Source organism: Cataglyphis hispanica, chromosome 2, assembly GCF_021464435.1.
Source record: "Cataglyphis hispanica isolate Lineage 1 chromosome 2, ULB_Chis1_1.0, whole genome shotgun sequence".
NCBI lineage: Eukaryota > Metazoa > Arthropoda > Insecta > Hymenoptera > Formicidae > Cataglyphis > Cataglyphis hispanica.
In genome coordinates this window covers 3,693,291-3,713,436 of record NC_065955.1, presented here as the reverse complement: position 1 = coordinate 3,713,436, position 20,146 = coordinate 3,693,291, and the positions used below count along the sequence as shown (strand labels likewise).

The 20,146-nt window shown below is 36.6% G+C and overlaps 1 protein-coding gene and 1 long non-coding RNA gene across 6 annotated transcripts in view; one reads left to right on the top strand and one right to left on the bottom strand.

The window, feature by feature from the left end:
* Positions 1–1,841: 1,841 nt before the first annotated feature.
* On the bottom strand, positions 1,842–17,201 carry LOC126859064 (uncharacterized). Its single transcript, XR_007688746.1, has 4 exons — positions 16,924–17,201; positions 5,372–6,045; positions 2,688–3,731; positions 1,842–2,225 (listed from the first exon to the last, which is right to left on the bottom strand). It is a non-coding gene; the product is annotated as an uncharacterized LOC126859064 (long non-coding RNA).
* LOC126859005 (serine-rich adhesin for platelets) overlaps positions 15,486–20,146 on the top strand; it is a 163,632-nt gene continuing 158,971 nt past the window's right edge. For 3 of the 5 annotated variants that reach the window (XM_050609837.1, XM_050609834.1, XM_050609836.1), the window contains exon 1: positions 17,394–18,148. The gene's annotated coding sequence lies outside the window, so the exon portion shown is untranslated. Of the gene's footprint in view, positions 16,041–17,393; positions 18,149–20,146 lie in introns of those variants that run through there. The other 2 variants (XM_050609833.1, XM_050609835.1) reach the window with 2 other exon arrangements.

Below are 20,146 nucleotides of genomic sequence, written 5' to 3'. Positions count from 1 at the left end.
AAACCCTAGAAAAACAATTTTTTTTTAAATTCTCTCTTTGATTATTTTGCTCTTATATTGCAAGTAGTAGACAATTTTGTCAATAAACCATGTTGTAAATTATGTATTTAAAATATATTATAAACATATCCATGTTTATATATTCAATGTCTTAACAAAATATTAAATATACAATACATTCTTTATTTTAATTTTTAGTGATAAAAAATAGAAATATTATTCAAATTACCTGGAATTTTGAATAAAAATCTGGAGAATCAGAGAATTTTCAAGGAAATTTTTTACAGGATTTAAGTGAACACTCTGATCATAAAACTGCAAAATTTAAAGTAAATTTTGCCTAACGAAATATCGCATTCAAATAATTCATACTTTTTAAACTTTAATAATTAATGTGTAATAGATATTATATGAGCTGTAGTATAACATAGATAATAAACTATATAATAATAATCACATTATTAAAATATAATAATAAGTGCTAATAATTATTAATAATATATATTCATAAGTAATAAGAATATTTCAAAATATAAATATTCTATAACACTTTCACATCTTTATCCAAGGGCAGGCATATCTATGCCCCACAGAAATATATAAAATAGAAATATTGAATTTTATTCATAAAGAATACGCGTTACATAAGAAAGCGAGAAAGCAGATACCCGGAATAATAGAAGCGCACACAGTGGACAGATAATGGGTTACTACGGTTATCTTATATGACGCCTTGAACGTCAGCGGATCCTTCCATCCGTTCTCGAAGATCTTTCCTTCTGTCTATCTTTCTTGCTCTAAGAGTATTGCACTTTGCTCGTCCCAATAACCCACTTATCGGAGAAGTTGCTTCGTATACAGGATGTCGCGACCTTAATATCGGTGACAAATTCCCTGCTCAATGTAAAGTCAACTTTTTTTTGAGGAAAATGTTAAAACATTTGATAGTTTAAAGTTTAAAGAAATAGAAAAAAAATCAGCGATAAATTTTAGAAGGCCAAAAGTTTCATAAATATTCCTTAATTAATACCAAGTGAGCTTTAATAGGATTTTAATTCAAAGTTTTTAATGACAAATAATGTCTCATGATTTTTTTCATGAAAGAAAAATCAATTGCAAGTTGATTAGGGAATCTTTCATTAAATATAAAATCGAATTCGGTACGTAAAGCATCTCTGTAAAGCATCTTAGCCTGTGACGTATGTACGTACGTAGGTAGAGGTATACGTAAAGACATCTCTAAATAGAATATTGCTACTCGATTTTTTTTCTTTGTTGCGTTGCCGAGAAATTTCTCATGGGAGAACTCGGTAATGTCGATACTTGCAGCTGGCAATATGCGCTCATTTTTATTACTTAGGATTATTCTCTCTTCTCTTCCCTCTCCCTCCCCCCCCCCTTCCCCACCTTTCTCTCTTTCTTTTTCTGCGATCATCATAACTTTAAATTTATAAAACTCTTCATCCAGGTCAATGAGATGGGAGAAAATAATCGATTGCGTTAAATTTTTCTAAATATTTTAATCGCGTGGAATTCAGAATTTCTCAAGTCAAATATTTACTGCATACCTTCTTTAATGTTTAAATATAGATAACTCATTCATTTCTAAATCTCGTGTGTGCAAAGCTACTTTTAAAGTATTTTCTCTTTTAAAGTAGTAAAACTTCGCTCAGCCATGCAATAGGATGGATCGGCTAAACCGATAAAAAGCGGATGTTCCCAGGCGAGGTGATTGTAAATAGTAATAAATAAACGGAAACGTGAAAAAATAATTTTTGAAAAAAATATCTATATTATATATGTATACATATCACTAAAAATCGATTTAAATCTGCATATAATATAATATTATAAGGCTTCTTGATAGTTAATTTAATATTTTTGAAACTACTCATTCATCTTCGGTTTTAATTAATGCTAAATACTAATATGCATTTATTTTGATATATATATAATATACATTTATACGTTCGACTTTCTCGTATCAAAATATCATTTTCTTATTTTTAACATAATAAATATATTTCAGTATAATTTCGAGTTTCCCTAGCCTTCTTCCGTGTTTTCAAAAGATATTTTTCTGTGCCCCTTGCGAAAAGATGATTTCCATAGACGATCTCGCTTGTCGCCAATATTTCCGCTGCCATTGTTATGCATCGTCAAAGAAAAGTAAAGAATGTCGGCTGCGTCGGTTCGTTTATCCCTCGAGCGCGAGACGCAATACTCTGAAACAGGTGCCGGTATAAAAACAGGGTAGAAAATCGCGCAATTTATTCAGAAAAGGAATCTATCGGGAAAAATGTAAGCACATCTCCGCACGGATATATATCGAAGGGGAATGATAGGGAAAGAGAGAGGGAAGATTCTTGAAGATGTTTCCAATAATTTGCACCACTGAATACAGTATTATTAGAACAATGTACAAAAATGCAAAATTTTTATAATCTAATTAAGCTGCGTGAGCAGGTTATTCTATAGGTAGATTATATTTCATTATAATTTTCTCTTTTTCAAAGTAATGTTCAGATTGCAAATTGCGTTTATCGATATTATATTCCGTACACGCAGCATAGCTTGGATCAAAAAAATTAATCGTAATCATTACTATTATTATAATCGACGCACAATTATAATCGAAAATTTGTATTTATCTTCGAAAAAGGACAAATCTCTTTATCTGTACATACACCGCCACCCTCCTTCATCCACGTGCGCTCGCCTTCGTCTTCCTTCGGCTTGGTACAGCGTAGTCGATCGGTCGGTCGGTCGGTCACTGAACCGTCGCCATCCCCGTCCCATTCCGTCCCATTCCATCGCCGCTGCCGGAGCCGATGTATACCGTTAGGATCTCGTGGCGATCCGCCTGGAAGCAGACGACACAAAAAAGCGAACCGAAACTGTGCGCATATTTCGCGAGGTCCAAAGAAAATTTTCGGCTATGAAAATTTTCCGACCGATTGTCAATCACGAGAATCGGAATCGCAAAGTTGATTACCGCGCGATAAAAATTTACATAGATAATAAAATTGAGTATAAAAGTGAATTCTTTCGAAATACATTTTGCGCTCACCAAGAATCGTTCCGAAAACTGTTTCTCCTCTCGATGTTGAAGAAATTAGATCGAATGAGATTTATTTTGTCGTGTGTTTTTCGCTTTCTTCCTTTCTTAAACTACTTTTTTTTTACAGTTACGTCTCGCAGAAGCCAACTAAAGTTCCGCTTTCGCAATTAAAAAAATTCAGTCGCTCTAAAGAGTTCAATGTTACATCTCGAATGCAACCAAGTAATCGCGGAATTGATAACGCAATTAAAAATTCGCTACTCGATTCGTTAATTAAATCTCTCGGCTGTTCGGCCGAGTTCGTAATTACGTGTTGGAAGTTCGCGCACACTTTCGCCGCCTTGTATTCCTGTACTCTCTCTCTCTCTCTCTCTCTCTCGTCAGTTCTCGTATTTCCCGGCGGCCACGCCTCCTACCTGACTCTCAACGTCCTCGCGTCTCCCTTTTCCGGCAGTTTCCCCGGGCTTGCCGAAGGCAGATGCCAACTTCGCCAAGTTTCAGCGTATAACCGGTAACCGTATAACGAGGTATATGACGCCGTGCGGCAGTCAATCTCGTATCGCTAACCATACCGTATGCATGCACGCATACATTTGGAAGGCAGCGATGCCAGGCATTTTAATGGCGCGTCGAAGAGAATCCATGTTCGACTCGGCGATTAATCAGAGAGCTGCAAATGCGAGAGTAATTTCGCAGGAAAATCAGAGAAAAAAAAAAGAGGATCGATTTTTCCGCATTACATTAAACTTTTTCAGAGGCGAGAGAATACTCATCATTCACGCCGTCTTTCCAATCAAACTTTCCAAACGCGATCGCGCTATAGGTCGCGCCTCATGGGTCGCCTGAAAGTGAGTTTCATAACTACGTCAATGTAACTAATGCAGTGATGAATTGATATTTCAGTTTGAAGAAAGAGTTTCCGAAAAAACATTGAACTGCACAGTATAATAACTTTGTTGTTATAAAACCTCTTTTTATCCATAGTGTTAAAAACCGAGTAAAAATAATATATGTTGTATACTTTATGTTTTATAGAGAAATTGACGATAAATGGTTCAAGCAATAATCTACTATCTCGAGATCCTGTCCCTTCTACGAATTTTACACAATTATCTCTTCTTGTTTTTCCTTAAAAATCTAGTCTCTTAATAATTCATAAATAATTGTACGCAATCTCGATTTATAAAAGTATTAATGTAATTTAGTAGTTTACATGTCTAGGAAAAACATATACTCGAATAGCATTTGCAGTTTATTTCAATACAGTTCTTGTGTTGAGAAAAAAAGTCAAGAGAAAGAAGTCAAATTCTACTTTTTGTAGAATCTGTGTCCATGTATATACAGATATTCCAATCTGACCTCTTTATTCTTTACGATTTATGAATAAAAAATGTGGTGAAAAATAAACATTCGGAATGAAATAAGTACATATAAAATGCAAGGCTAATTTTATACAACTTATAAATTATAAAATCATTTTATTTTATTATTATACTCTTCATTAAATTTTTGTCGAAAGAGATTAATTGTAATATAATCCAATAAATAATCTTATTTAGACTCTTATCAGATTAATATGGAGTTAAATTGTTAAAAGAATTTTTTATTTACATTTACATTAGATTTCTTGTTACAAAAGTTTATTGTCGCCTCTAAGAAAAAAAAAAAAAACGATGTTTTTTATCTAATATGTAGGATTGATTTCACAAAAGACGAACATTTTTCGCAAGTAGTTAAATATCAAAGCTATTTTACTTCAATACGATAAAATATTTTTATATCTGGAATGTGATTTGCGCGCGACAAACCGAGATATTAAACAAGACAGCAATCGCACGAGCGTAATTTAATTCTTTCCGTTCTCAAACTCCGTTTTCCCGAAAGCCCAAAGCGATACAATTTAATTCGATATATTGAATAAGGATTTTACCGCAAATTATCTCTTCGTAAGATAATTCAACTGGGAGTTAATATCACTTCGTTTAAAATTTCAGCATAATATAACTATTATCTTTCGATATTTATTCATTTCATTATTAGTTCAAATTCTATATATTTTACGGATTTTTGGATCAACCAAAACTGTGAGATTTATCCTTCTTCTTTTCTAAAAATATTATTTTGAAATTAAAAAGAGATATTTTAGTTCCCGGTGTTTCTAAAATCTTTCAATATATCTCTAATATACTATTATTTTATTTTTATTTTTTCTATATTTTTCAAAATCGCAATAAAAGATCCGTTAGCGAATGAAAGAAATTTTCTATTGACGTAAAATAAAATGTTAGAAAGGAGTTAAATGTAACTAACCATATGCTTTTTGCGCGTAGCGTGCCAAATTGCAGCGACGATTGTTGCGGATAATCTGGATGCGCGCGTTTATACTCTCTTCTCCATGCCGCATCCCAATATTCACTCTGTCGTCCGACAAACTGCATAAAACACGTGCTCCGACCCGTAAATTCATCGCCGGGCTTCGTGCGGTAGTTTGCCGTCGTGGTAATTGATATCGCAGTTTGATATCGGCTGACGCCGTGTCGGGGAAGGGGATAAGGGATGCAGGGAACGAGGGGAAGGAAAATGGCAAGGGGGTGTCGATAGCGTGGGGATAGGTGAGGGTAGTGAGGATAGCGGAGGTGAATAAGGGGGATAGTCATAGTAGAAGGGAGAGAGAGAGAGAGAAAAAGGGAGTAAAGAGAGAGAGTAAAGGGAAGCGTACGGAGGGATGGTGTATGTGTATGAGACAAGCAAACGCAGGGGAGGATGGACGCGGTCACTATAGCAACCGTGGCTGGGCTTCAGGCTCCGCGATGGTGAGATGGTTTGGGTAATGTTCCGCGTGCCTTGGAATGGATTTCTCTCGCTTTGCTACCAAATGGGGTTATAGTCAGTGCTAAGCGCACGCCCGTTTTCTTCGCGCCTTTTCCTTCCGCGTTTTCCCTCTTTTGCTTCCATCTGTTTAAATGTTTTTCTTTTGGAAACCGCTACGAAAACAGAAGACAATTTTGGACTTTTTATGAAAATTGTAATATTTCACTCGAATCTATTAATAATTATAGTAAAAGGTAAATTTTTTAATTTTATCATACTATTATATATCTATATATCGCAATTATATTATATTCATACAGATAAAAAAATAAGTAATAAATAATTGTTGCAACAGAGATTGTCCAAACGTTTTACTCTTTTTAACGATAATAAAAACACATCTAATTAGAATTTATAATTCAATCTTTCTTTATAAAATTCTCACTGTCATCTTTTTATCGTCAAAGTAATATAATATAATTTACGTTAGATATATTTTCTCTTTCTTTTATAATCTCACTTTCTCTCTCTCTCTCTCTCTCTCTCTCTCGCATATATATTGTTAGAGTATATATATATATATATATATATATATATATATATATATATATATTATAATTTAATAAAATAATTCTTGTCATATAGTTCAAATGAAACCTAGAGACTTGTATGAAACAATGATAATTAGTCCACGTTTCAGTTAAACGTAATACCTAGTAGATAAATTTATCTGCTTATATGTAATCTCAATAAAAAATCGAAATGATTAAATTGCTCGAATGAACAATTTACAGTTTAATAACGTAATTTTTAAAGAGACAAGAAATTAAAAATTGTCGATGCAGCATTATAAAAATTTTAGGCGAGATTATTGATAGCCAGAGTTTTAGCTCTGTTGAAAAATGTCTCAATCTCATTGTTACAAAAAGTCTGATAACTAGTGTCTTACGACAGACGCGTCGTAACGGGCGAAAAATCGCGAATTGCGGCTTATTACGCGTCGTATGTTATCTCCCGCATAGCGTGCTGCGATGCGATTCTCACACTGGTGAATGATGACAGAGAAAGGAAAAGAAGGGACATGGTAATGCTAGATGAGAAAGTAGTTGGACTTCGAAACTGCGAGAGTAGGAACGAAAAAGAGAGAGTAGGTATATAGAGAAGAAAACAGGTAGATACTATTTATTATTACGTATTCTCTTTCTATAAAACGCGCATGCGAGATTTTTAAAGACTTTAAATAGAAGAAAAAACAAAAGAAACAACAAAAACATTATGCGATAAAACCTCGATAACGTGATTTTTCAGCGCTTTTTGCATTTTCCATATGTGCAAACAAATACGAAAAAATATATGCCGCATCAATTTTATTTGATAAGTATCAATTATTTAATACATTTTCATGTGGCTATACATAAACATAAAAATAGTGTATACATATGATATGGGAATGAAAAATATAAAAAGTGAATATTTTTATTCGGAATTATGTCGAAATGGTAAACATGTCTTTCGGAACGAAATAACGACATTCGATTTGCAAAAAGTTTTTAGAGTCGAAAATTAAAATGTGGAAAAATTCATTGATTTAATTTGATATGATCGATTCATCGAAATACCCATTTCAAACAGTTTCAATCCTCGATCAACTATGAATTGTGTGAAAAAAATTCATATTTTCTGTTGAATATTGTGGCGATATACGCTATTCAGATACTTCACACATGTTTGATTATCATCGATATGAAAACGTTGTATTTGTATAACGGATGTAAAACTACAATATTTACATTAACATTTATCTGATAAAATAAAATAACTTCCATTAGAGAGAAAAATTTTTTTGAAAGGCAAAATAATATATTCTAATTGATGAAAGCAATATGTACAATGGAAACGCAAACAATTTTATAACATAACTGCGACTAGATAGGCACTTTCTTTAAATTTATGTGTTATTTTTACAAAAAAATCTTCATAATAATTTTATAAACACACATCGTAAATTAATTCATAAAATTTTTGATAAAATATCATGAAAACCATTTTAATCAAAGTTAGAGTTTTATATAAAAAACGATAAATGATGTTTTTTAAGAACATTTTGAAAAAGATAGTATTTTATATGATACGCGAAAGAGTCGCGCTACTTATGCAAAATGTTCGGAAGCTTCTCATCGGCACGGAGATAAGATGGCACTAAAAAGAAAAAGAGAGACAAACAAAAATAAACAGAGAAGGAAAAAACGAGTAAGAATACGAGGATGTCGATATCGAGGTCAAATGTCCAACAAAGTAGACGAATCGCTCGTTTGCATTTGCCTCCTCGTGTTTTAGCAAATCGAGACTGTTTGAATTGTTAACAAGTCGATCGATATTCGCGTTCGTATTATTTCGGCAACTAAAGTCGTATTGACCCATTAATGACACATGTTGCGCGATTGAAAGATCTTTTTCCTTTCCGTATATATTCTCCGAAATATCTCATTGTATGGTCTAATTCGATTTTGGATAGATTCTTTTGGCGAGAATAATTCTATTGCAAAGTTTAAAATTAGATTTTTTTTAATTCATTGTGCAAATTAAGAAACTTTTAGACCACCTTGTGCATTGATATTTATCTCCTCGAATTTGACTTAATTTTGTTGAGTGAGAAATCGGAATGGTAGCTGGCGTAATTATTTGCAATTCAATTAAGATCTACGTCGAATCATTAATGAAATGGAGTGCCTGAATATATTATGCGATTATAGATTAAACTGCAATTACAGAATCGTAATTACGATGTAGTGCGCTATGGATATCGATTAATATTTCGCGCCCGTCTGACACGCGTCTAATGTCTCCGATCATGCATATATGCGTTTGTTTACATGCTGAAAAAAGATTATTCGCTTCCGATTAAACAGTTATTTTCAGTTGACCTCGGCCGCCCCCGAGTCAATTTCAACTTTTTGTAATTTTGCATATTGATCGCGACTAAAGAAATTGGCAGTTTGTTTACTTTAATTATACTCGACAAAATTTAACTTTTTTTTTACAAAAACAAAAAATAACTGAATTTTTAATACATATATCATTAAAAAATTATAATTTGTAAAGCATCGTAATTAACATTTAAAAATGACAATTATAAAAGATATGAGAATATGTAAAATGTTATTTTATAAGTAACAATAATATCACAGAACAATAAAATATCCGATATGAATTGTTTTATATCGCTGATGCTTTGCATCAATTATATAGGAATTTTATCTTAATGCGAAGCAATAAGAAATTAATTTTACATTAAGCTGTGCACAAACTGAATTCGAAAGTTTAATGAAAGTTGGATGCTTAATTATTAACATAATAAATTATTAACATAACACAATAAAAGAAAAATCTAAAACATTCGAAATATTTTTCCTTGATACCCGATAAAGCAAATGTACATGTATTATTCTTCCCGGCCATTCTTAAAGATACAATCACGATACAATACAAATGCTAAAAGTTAGTCGGATTATCGATTTTAGGATCTTTTGAAAGCAAAGCATGGACATATATTTTCGAACGTTTATCGTTTAGAACATTCCTTAGAACGTGTATATAATATTGTATACAAAAGCTTCAGCTAACAATAAAGTACTGAATACAATTCATCCCACGCCATCATCGAGTCAGACCGAACCGAACCAAGCCGAGTCGGGTTCAAGAATCTCGATGGAATTTTGTAACGTTTCTCGGTAGACCGACGAATTTCGGGCAACCGGGAATAGCAGGTAGGCGAATCCGGTTAGATGAAACCGCCAGAGTCGAGTCGCGCACAGGGAAATTCGAGATATCCGCGCGTCACTCCGTCGTACAAACGATCGTGTCTACATATACACGAGAGCGATGCAATCGATCGGATACACAGGGTGATCATTCGATTTTGCGATCATGCTTCGTAAAGTTTTCGCGTAGTCTAATTAATTCATGAGGGATTCCTTTCAATTTAAAAATTGAAAATCAATAACTTCTCAGTTGATTGTAAATGATAGAATTTCATGATAAATTACATGTTTAAATAAAAAGAATATTCACACATTTGGGACATTTACGTAACTTAACATTGACTAAATTGAATAAAAAATATTAACTTATCTATATAATCGGTAATATCTGAATTCATTTCAAATATTTACATACAGCATAAAAAAATTTCATCTCCTTCATTGAATATCAAATAAATTTTATTAATCAGAAATTTAATTCAAGATATAATTATCAAGATTTTTAGAATTCTGAATAGGAAAGATAGCAAAAAGTAAGGACTTTAATTTTTGAACCGTTGACGAAATTAATGGTGAAATTTGAGCGCAAATCGAAGGACACCCTATATACGTGCCAGGTGTGCGCGAAGCCCCAATCATGATGCCTGGTTGATGGGGCACGAATGCGTTGCCAACGCGTTACTGACCTATCTTCACCGAGTGCGCCGCACAAGTAGGGTTCATTTGCGGTGGTCACGTGCGATGTTGTGGATCTCGTTATGAGAGTAACTTAAGCATGGCGAGTGCCTATATAATTAGCGTGGATGCGGACTAGACTACAATTTTCCGATATAATAATAAATAAGATAAGATTATCCATCTTTTAAATATTGTGACAAAGTTATTACAAGTAAATGCCAATAAATTTTCACGTAACAATTATTTACAATTATGTGTCATGCTAATTATATATATAATTATTTATAACAGCGTTATAAATAATTATTCATTCATGAAAGTGTTACTTTTAATAGCTACGCGAGAAGATTGAACAAGGACATCACGAAATGTCGAGTGTGAAATATTTGATATGATATAAGCTGACACATTGATTATGCGCGAATTTTCATTTCGTTTTATATGTTAATAGAAAATCCATGGAGTGGCATTTTTCCCAGTTTGATGTATGGGCTACTTGTTGCGCGTTTATCTCCGATCTCCAATTAACTTAATGATTTCTCGGTTAACTGCGCAATTCGAAATTCGGATTGTTCTTTTTTTCCATTTCATAGAAAATTTCTACCGCAAAAAATTATAATTCATATCCACTCTTTCAACGTTGTACGATATTCAGGAGTTAATTCACAATTAATTACGAGCAATACTTTAAATATGGCAATCATGAACCGTATGTTCCGATATATCGAGCAATTTATTATCTTACGGTACGTACGAGATTCACAGGTTTGCCGAATACGGGAGAAGGTGTTTCGCGTTTGATGTGAGCTTTATTGCGAGAAATGTTCATCGTGATTCAAAGCCGATGTGTCGGGTACGCTGTTTATGGAGTAATCGTACCGTGAGCGCCGAGTTTGCGCGTCGATGATAGCGAAGGGAGAGACGAACGGCTTAATGGAAGAAACAAAGCGCGACGCGCCGTTATAGGAAGTTATTATACCATCCCGTCTCTCTTTCTCCTATATTTAACATAGCGCAAACATAGCCGTCGGCGATACACTCGATTTGGCATCTAGCCACCTCTTTCCACGCGCGCGATGACGTCGCAAGGCCGCATTATCTAACGCAATGCCGCCATGCCATCTTTTCTTCCTGTTTTATGCGACTGTACGTCACGCGCTTTACGTTACGCTTAACTCTGTTTACGAGCGATCCGTGACATCAGTGGCGCATGTAGCACACTTCGACAGATAAAGTGACACGTGCTTTTGTTGCTCGCGATAGATACAAATTTAATCGTACAATTTTGTGCGATATTAAATTGATCAGCAGTTATTATATGATCGTGCATTGTATGAAAATGACAAATAACTGAATAATTGAATAAATAATTGAATAAATAATCAAGAGAACTAGTAGAGTAATGATTAATTCATAGCGTTAAAAAATATTAAAAACAAGATTGGCAAAATGTTATTTCTTTCTGGAAACAATTTTTTGGATTCAAATTCATATCTTTTGCATAAAATTATAAATTATTATTATGCTTTCAAGAGCGTGAGAAAAAGCAAAGTGTAATTTCGCAAAAAAAAAAGGTATTTCGGGGAAGTAACAGCGTGCGACACGAGCACGCGCAAAATTTCTCAAAAAATTCTTTTTGTGAGTTCTGTCTCAAAAAAATGGTGACGGAAGATGAGGAGAGAATCGCGTGCCTTCTGCGGGAAAGCGGCTGCCGATCACTTAGTGTATCCTAGCAACAACGTGTCTCGCTTGATCTCGTCTCTCGCGCTAGCGTAAGCAATGTCGCGTTGCAACGCGATGCACGAGTGAATTGTTGCGTGCGCGTGCACGTACGCGAACGTCATCGCATCGTTACAGGATTATATGATGCGACGGGGGAAACTCGAGAGTAGCGAATCGAGAGTGGGGGGTCTGTCTCCGGAGGCATCGCAGTCTAACGATGGGAGAAGGAAGAGGGGGAGGGGGGGGGAGAGAGAAGGGGAAAACGTCTGCGAATGCGGGACGCGGAGGCTGGGAGGAAAAGAGCGAGATTGGATCTTTCTGCGCGACGACGGCTTATGCAGGGATGAAAGGACGACTTCTACCTTCTACGTCGTCTCTCTTTGCCGCCGTACAGGTGCTCGTGCGTCGCCGTCAAGGCTACCGCTGCAATGAAGCACTCGCGGCGTTTTCAAGTCGGGGAAACACACTTGCAAATGCCAAACGCACGTGCTCTCTCTTTCGGTATAATCAGTCGCTTCTTTACCTGGCTGTATGCGATTTTTTTTCAGTGAAGTAATGATTACACTAGATAAAATAAAGATAACACTGGCGTTACGATATAATTTCGGATGACTTGATATTGTTTTTCTCACTAATTTTATTATGTGGACAAAAATAATAAGAGAGAGAGAGAGAGAGAGAGAGAGTCAATTTTTTTCTATTTCCCACAGAGAGATATAGGATTTGAAATATTTAATTAAAATCAGTACACGCTATATTCGATTTTCACTAAATTCGAAAATGATATTTACAAAATATTTTATTGTCATAAGCACAAACATGAACATTGTTATTTTTTAAACGCTTTATTGTCCCATCATTAAAAGAGTATGGATAAAAAAATACTGAAATATAAACAAATGCAGAAATGTGTGTGTGTGTGTGTGTGTAACATGAAATTCTTTTTTTATAAAAAAGGCTGGCATAATGGAAAAAGATGAATAATATTTCTTTAAAATTTACATATTAGAAAAATATAAAAAAACTTTTTTGGAAAATATTCATCGATCAATGTTTATTAAAGCATAATATTAATTTTTTATAATAATCAATGCACGTATTAGTATAAGTTATTGAGGAATTTTGAAGCATACAAACATTTGTATTGTATCGAAAGTTTTGCTTTCTACCCTTTTTTACTAAAAAAATTATTAGATAAGTAATAACATTTAAAAAATATATCTCGAAATATTTATACTCAAGAGAATAATCATTTTTTTAAAAGTGTTTGTGTGTTTTCACACAAGCTATACACAAGCTATGTGTTTCAAGTTTTTTTATATCTTCAGATATATTTATCAGATTATGCGTACATTTTATTAGAGATTTGTTTAAAATATAATAGAATGAGATTAATGATATAAAAGATCTTATTCATTTATTATCGCAACTTCTTTTTTCTCAAAGTACTTTTTAAAACTCCTTGAACACTCGTGAATTGCGAAAGATTCGAATAGAGGCCAGAGAGTGTGATTTGGGTCATGACCTACATTTTGTACTCCTCCAGCTCTCTTACTCTTTCTCCCTCTCTCTTACTTTCTGTCTTTGTCTCGATCTATCTGTCTTCGTCTATCTCTCTCCGCCTATAATGCCTGTCATGTTGACTCGATGTTATATGTTATAACATGTGTTATAGTGATGGCACAATATGAGTAACTTACGTACGTGTCGTGTTTAAGAACTACTATACGTGTACTAACATACCTAACATACTGTAAATGTAAATAATTATTAATTCAATTTACGATAATTATCTTCAGTCATTATCAACTTTTATAACCGAATTAAATATGTTTTCATAACATTAACATGACAGAAAAATTCATAATTTTGTTGCATGAATTTGAAGATATACGCCATGATTTGAATTATTAATTATTATACATACATATATAATTATTTTAGAAACGTGATATGATCTCTTATATTTTTAAACTTATCACAATGTCACATCCTTTATCCTTATATTAGAATTTTATTTAATGCAATTAGATTGCATTATAAATAAATTTTCGACAATATATAAATAAAATTTTTTTTCTCGCGATATATATATATATATATAATTAAAATATATGCTATATTTCGATTTTTGCAAGAAATTTTTGTTCACATTTTCAGCAAGCTTTAATGATCCTATGCATTTATTACATAATAATAATTATATCATTTTCTATCATCTGCTTTATCGAATTCTTAAGAGATATGGGCCTAACGCAATATAATCGTGTTATATTACATACGCAGAAATGCGCTTCCTCACTTGTTATACCAAACTTATTCGAAGATTGCTTTACTCTGCAAGAAATATTGCGATAGTCGCAAATTACACTTTTCAAGATAGTCTACGGTCGTTTGTCATCTTCACGGAAAATCAATTTCGGAGACGCACAGAAATGAGTTTATCCCCCGTGCGAGAATACTCGGAGCAGACACTTTCGTCCCTTTTACGTGAGTGAAAGATACGGTGGCGCTAATATCTTTATATCTCGCTCTCTTATACACCGCCGTCATCGTATATCGTCTCGAAAAAGGAGACGTTGTGAAAATCTCGAAATTGCTCACTTTTGCACGACAGTCGTTTTAAAATTATAAGTAAAGTTTCCGCTCGGCACGGATGTTGACTCGGTTAACATTGCATTGCATTGTCGGGAAAAGTGACGAGCAAAGATACAGCCGGCGTAGCTCGGCGACTTTTATTTCGATGCGACGAGTTTTTTTACGCGTTTACTCGATACGTATTGTAAAGATTCACGCGTTTATCTACTCAGCTATTTTCGATAATGACATTACTACCGTTTATTGAAGATCGTAATAGCGTCGACGATGATTATCCGCGATTGATCGATCGACGGATAAGATTAGAACAGTAAATTCGATCCCCGACAACCCGACATTTGAATACCCGAAGCAACAAGGTACTTATACATGCTGAATATTTAGACCGGCTGAAAATTTTAGATGAAATAGTCGGGCGTATCCGCGTCTACCCCGTAATCGCTTATAAATCGCCGTAAATATAACCGGATGAGGGATGGAAGGACGGGGGGAAGAAATACTTATTATTTTTGAATCATTCTTTTTTTAAAATATCAAACGCGCATCAGACTTATTATTTTAGCCCACACGCATGCTCTTCTAACACTAAATATATATATATATATATATATATATATATATATATATATAAACACTAAACATATAGCTGTGCATATTCAGAAATGATAATGCATCCTTTGTACGCTCGCGCGATCCTCGAAAGAAGAGAGACGTGAATTGGAAATCGAAATTACTCGTCCCTCACTTTCGTACGACGCGATTCGATCCGGCCGTTCTCTCGTTATGGCGAGGTCGTGCGCACAGATTTAGCGGTAATGAGTAAATACCGATAACTCACCAGTACGCCGGAAACTTTCTCGTGACTGCGGGCGGCTGTGCGCGGCGGTGGGAAGGAGGAGAAGGTGGATGAGGAGAGGGAAGATTCGCGACGCGAGCGGGGATGGACGTAAGAGAGCGCGAGGTCGAGCGCTACGTAGGGGTTGCACGAACCGAGGGGGCAGAGAGAGAAAGATAGAGGGGAGAGACACGGCAAGGGGATGGGAGGGAGAGTGCGCTATCGGCAAGAGTCTCGGTCACAATCAGCAACTCGGAGGCGCTCAGTTTGTGTCGGATCTCCGTCGCAGTCGGTTCGTTCTTGTACTACGATACTGTCGTGTTGTGTACTCCGTTTTCATTCTCTCTTTCTCTCTCCTATCTCTCTCTCTCTCTCCTCTCCGTTTCTCCCTCCCTCCCTCCGCGGTTCGTCCGCCATTTCTCTCTTTTTGTCTCTCTCTCTCTCTCCCGTCAACGATACCGAGTTCCGCCCAAAGGGAAACATAGCCGCGCTTTTCCCCGAACAAGGCGCGTCCCCGATCCTCATCCTTGGTGCTCCGTTTTACGTGTGCGAAGTGTACTTTGCTAATCGAAAGGTGAAACGACAGAACAATTTCTTGAACGTATGTGTGTGTGTATGTGTGCGTGCGTGCGCGTCTGTGTGTGTGTGTGTGTGAGATGAAGCGCGCGATACATCATTGCTCGCGTCATCGAGGAAACAATGGCGTAAGAAAGAAAAGTGGCCAGATCTTTATCCGATAAATATATGTGTTATCGAGATAAATCCAATAAATTTCTCTTAATTGTGAATACGCGACGCGAAGTAATCGTGTAACGGAACGTGCCAAGTGGTACACGCGGCCGACAAGATGCATCCTCGATTCGCGCGAAAGCGAACGTCACACGCGTGATAAGCGGCGCACGGCTGACTCGACGCGTCTTTACCACCGAGAGATTAGCAGCACGACGTGACTCGGCTCGTTTCAAGGAGAACGCACATGGAACGATAATTCTCGCATCTCCCGCGTAATGCAGTAACTTCCGATATTTCCGTTGTTGTTTCTTTATTCACGCGCGTAATCCATTCGATCGAGAAATTCCTCCAATGACCTTCGTGCATATTTTCTCGATGAAATCATCGATGGGTACAGATTTGTTAATCGTTTTCGCGTTACATACTAAGTTTGACTGATTGGTTAACGCGATATATATGTATACCTGATCGTGAGTTAGCCAACGTGGTTCACAAGATAAGCAAACTAAGAACCCGCATCCACCTGACGTGAAGTAACGCATTTCGCCGCGTCTGAATCATCGATAATTCCCGGCAAGGTCATTTGCGTCGCTACGAAACGAAAGTTTTTATCGATTTAATCCAAATTAATCACTCGATCGTCGCGCCATCACACGTGAAAGTATACGTGACATTTTAATAAACGCTAACTTAATGATGAACAATAATTTAAGTAAAATTTATACCTTTATAAGTCTTCATCCCCGATGTGTGTCTGTGTGTGCGTGCGTGCGTGCGTGAAGTACACTGTGTTCTGGCGAAAATTATCGGAGCGTTGAATAATAAAATTTCAAAGTCGATTCGACGTCAGACTGCAAAATCGACGCGTCGTTTCTATAGCGAATGAATGGCGAACGGGCAGCAAGGTTCGAACGACGCACACTTGTTTTACGTAATGAAATCGCGTTTGTCAGGAGAGTCGAGCGCGTTCGCTCGCTCGCTCGTTCACTCGTTCATTCGCTCGCGCGTGCGCTGCGTGTAATCTATCCGTCGTCGCGAAGCTCGAGCCTCGCGTCGCGCTCGGCGCTCTGGCGGTGGTGGGGTAGTGTCGGTGGGGGAAATGGAAGGGGTAGGGAGGGGGCTCTTCGATCATCGGCATTACTGGCCTCCCTCGTGCGTTCTCGTGTCTCGTCGGATCGGCGCGGCGGCGATCGGCTGGTTCCGTGAGTCGCCGTCAGTCTCAGTCTCGCTCCAGCTCGCGCGCGTTACGGTTCGTTCTTGCGTTCTTGGATCGGTCGTCTCCGTGACACTTGTTTCGCGATCGGCAGTAGAGTAATAGCGCGTGAACACAGTGGAAATCCTATCTGCTATCCAATCTGTTTAGTTCAATCAGTCTACGATATGTTTCTGTGCTTTGCAGCGTGAGAGGTTTCGTCGCGCGATCGTTGCGACCGCCGTTGCTTTTCGTCATCGCAGTGGTAACGTCACATACCACGTATACCTCCTCCTCGTCGTTGGCAGTGCGCGCTTCTTGGATACGCGGTTACGCACGCACGCATGGACAAGCAACGGCGGCGACGCGGTACTGCCCAATGATGGCCGTGCCGAGCATTACCGTTGACGTAGTGATGTATTATTAGTGGTGCGCGTCGCGGGAAAGTTCTGTGTCGCTCGTATATCTTTCTCTCTTTGCTCACTTCACTCCGTATCTCAGTTTCGATATTAAACGCGAAGTGTGCTCCTCGTCATCGTCGGAAATCATCAGTGATCGCCGTTAAGGGAAGGCACGATATACGTACGTGTATTTCGCCCATCCCGCCCGCCTACGCGAGTTTACGCAGTGAGAGTTTGATATCAGTGTACGACAGTTTTACTCGCTCTCTGTGTGGATTATCATATTGGATATACTCGTTTACGACCCACAACACACACATCCTCGCAGGCCACGGACTGAGAGATCGACAGATTCCGGTGAGTGTTTTGTATCTATATATCTATATATCCATTATATCGTTATATTCACTCGCTTTCCCTACTTCGCCTTCGTCGTGAAGATCGATGCGAGATCCCGAAACGCGTGACTGTATGTCGCGCGCCGTCGCGCTTATCGCTCTCTCGATCGGCTGCCATCTTGTTATTTGTAGTCTTCGCGACACTCGGCGAGCGTGTTTACGGCGCGGAAACCTATCTCTCTGCTCGTGCATAAAATCCGTATAATTTCGTAGATACGAGAGAGATCACGCAAAGATTACGCCCGTGTTTATCCGTGGAAAATCGGAGTGTGTCGGTGTCTGCGGCGCAAAAATGATATCGGAGTTTGCGTGAAGAATTTGAAAGTTTAAAAAACTGTCCAAGTCTCGTGTACATACATGTTTCGCGCACGCGAACAATATTATAATTTGACGTTTTTCACGATATGTCGAGCGGAGAGAAATTGACAGGCGTCGAAAATCGGGCCGAGGATAAGGCGGGAGTTCCGAGACAAAGGAGATTTAACTGTCTAATGTCAGGTTGGGAATCGACAAAAAAGAGAACGACGCCGTTTTTTTTTTTTGTTTTTTACAATGATTCTGAAATGAGCAAAGGCTCCAGGCTTTTTTAATCTTCGCGTGTTCTTGGCGCGACGCGACGCACAATTTCGAACGAAATAAAAAGTTCGTCGACGGCCGTGTAAACACTTGTGAGTGCGCGGCGTCTCGCTCAAGCTCTTCAGTGACGTTTTACGCAAAATTACATCTTGTTAAGACGCGAACCACTTTGCGTGAGTTACGCGGCGACGTGTACGTTTCATTATCATGGTAATTACTTAGAAAAAAAACTATTCTTTTATATGTATAAATAATGACGACATTTTATAACGAGTCTAGAAATTGTTCACATGACTTTGCATCTTATGCGTGTGTTGAATCTTTTTTTCTGTTTTATATTACATGATCGTATGTCGTTGAAAATCGAAATACTTGCGACAATTATGTTTCAATTATTTTTCAATTATTATGTTTGCGGTAACTATTTTTTTATGCAGAGAAAGATATATTTTATTAAGATTTTATCAATTATATTTTTATTTGAAATGATAGTGTGAATCCTTGACAGAGATTTTACGCTATAAAAGTGTCGGCGATAACAGTGCTCGAGATTACGAAAATAAAGTCGACGGCGCGATTACGCTCGCGTCATGAAAAATATTTGTGCTTATCGAATTAAATTTTATTTGTGGACGATCGATATGGTGAGAGAAGTTAACGACCGACATGCAGAACTTTCTTTTGCTTTTTGCAAACTTGTCGCCTCGCGTGTGTGATAAAGTCTGATGCTCGCGTACAGCTGATCAGTTGACGTTGCAAATCGATTGCTTAATAAAATGTGTGTACACTTAATGCATAAAACAAGAAATATCTGTTATGAATAATCAAAAAAAGACTCGCGATCAAAATTTTCGAACATTATTATCTTATATCACGTAAAGCAACTCAACTTGTGGCCAATTATATCGTGACAGTTAATACGAACTACGGAGAACTGTGATGCATCTCTTTAAATAGTTTTCGAAGAAACTAATTGTGAGTGTCAACGTTTTTCCATTTAACAATAAATTTTTTCGTTTTTTATTACGAGATAATATTTCTGTCTGCAAAATGCACGAGTATATTTGTACACAATATAATCGAAAATGTTTATTGTAGATAATTATGGACTATAGTTTTAATTTTTTTTTAAAACGTAACAGGAAACAACATAAATAAAAGTCAAGTCTTCCTAATTAAGGAAATTAGAGTGATTATAAATATATGCGTTATAGTTTTGAATAAAGATATAATTGTAAGTTTGGGATATATATGGACCGTGACTATCTCTCTCTCTCTCTCTCTCTCTCTCTCTCTCTCTCTCTTCCTTTTTCTTTCTGATGGATCTCCTGAATTATTCACGAATCTACTACAGAGAAGACGGCAAATCGCGACGGATGCA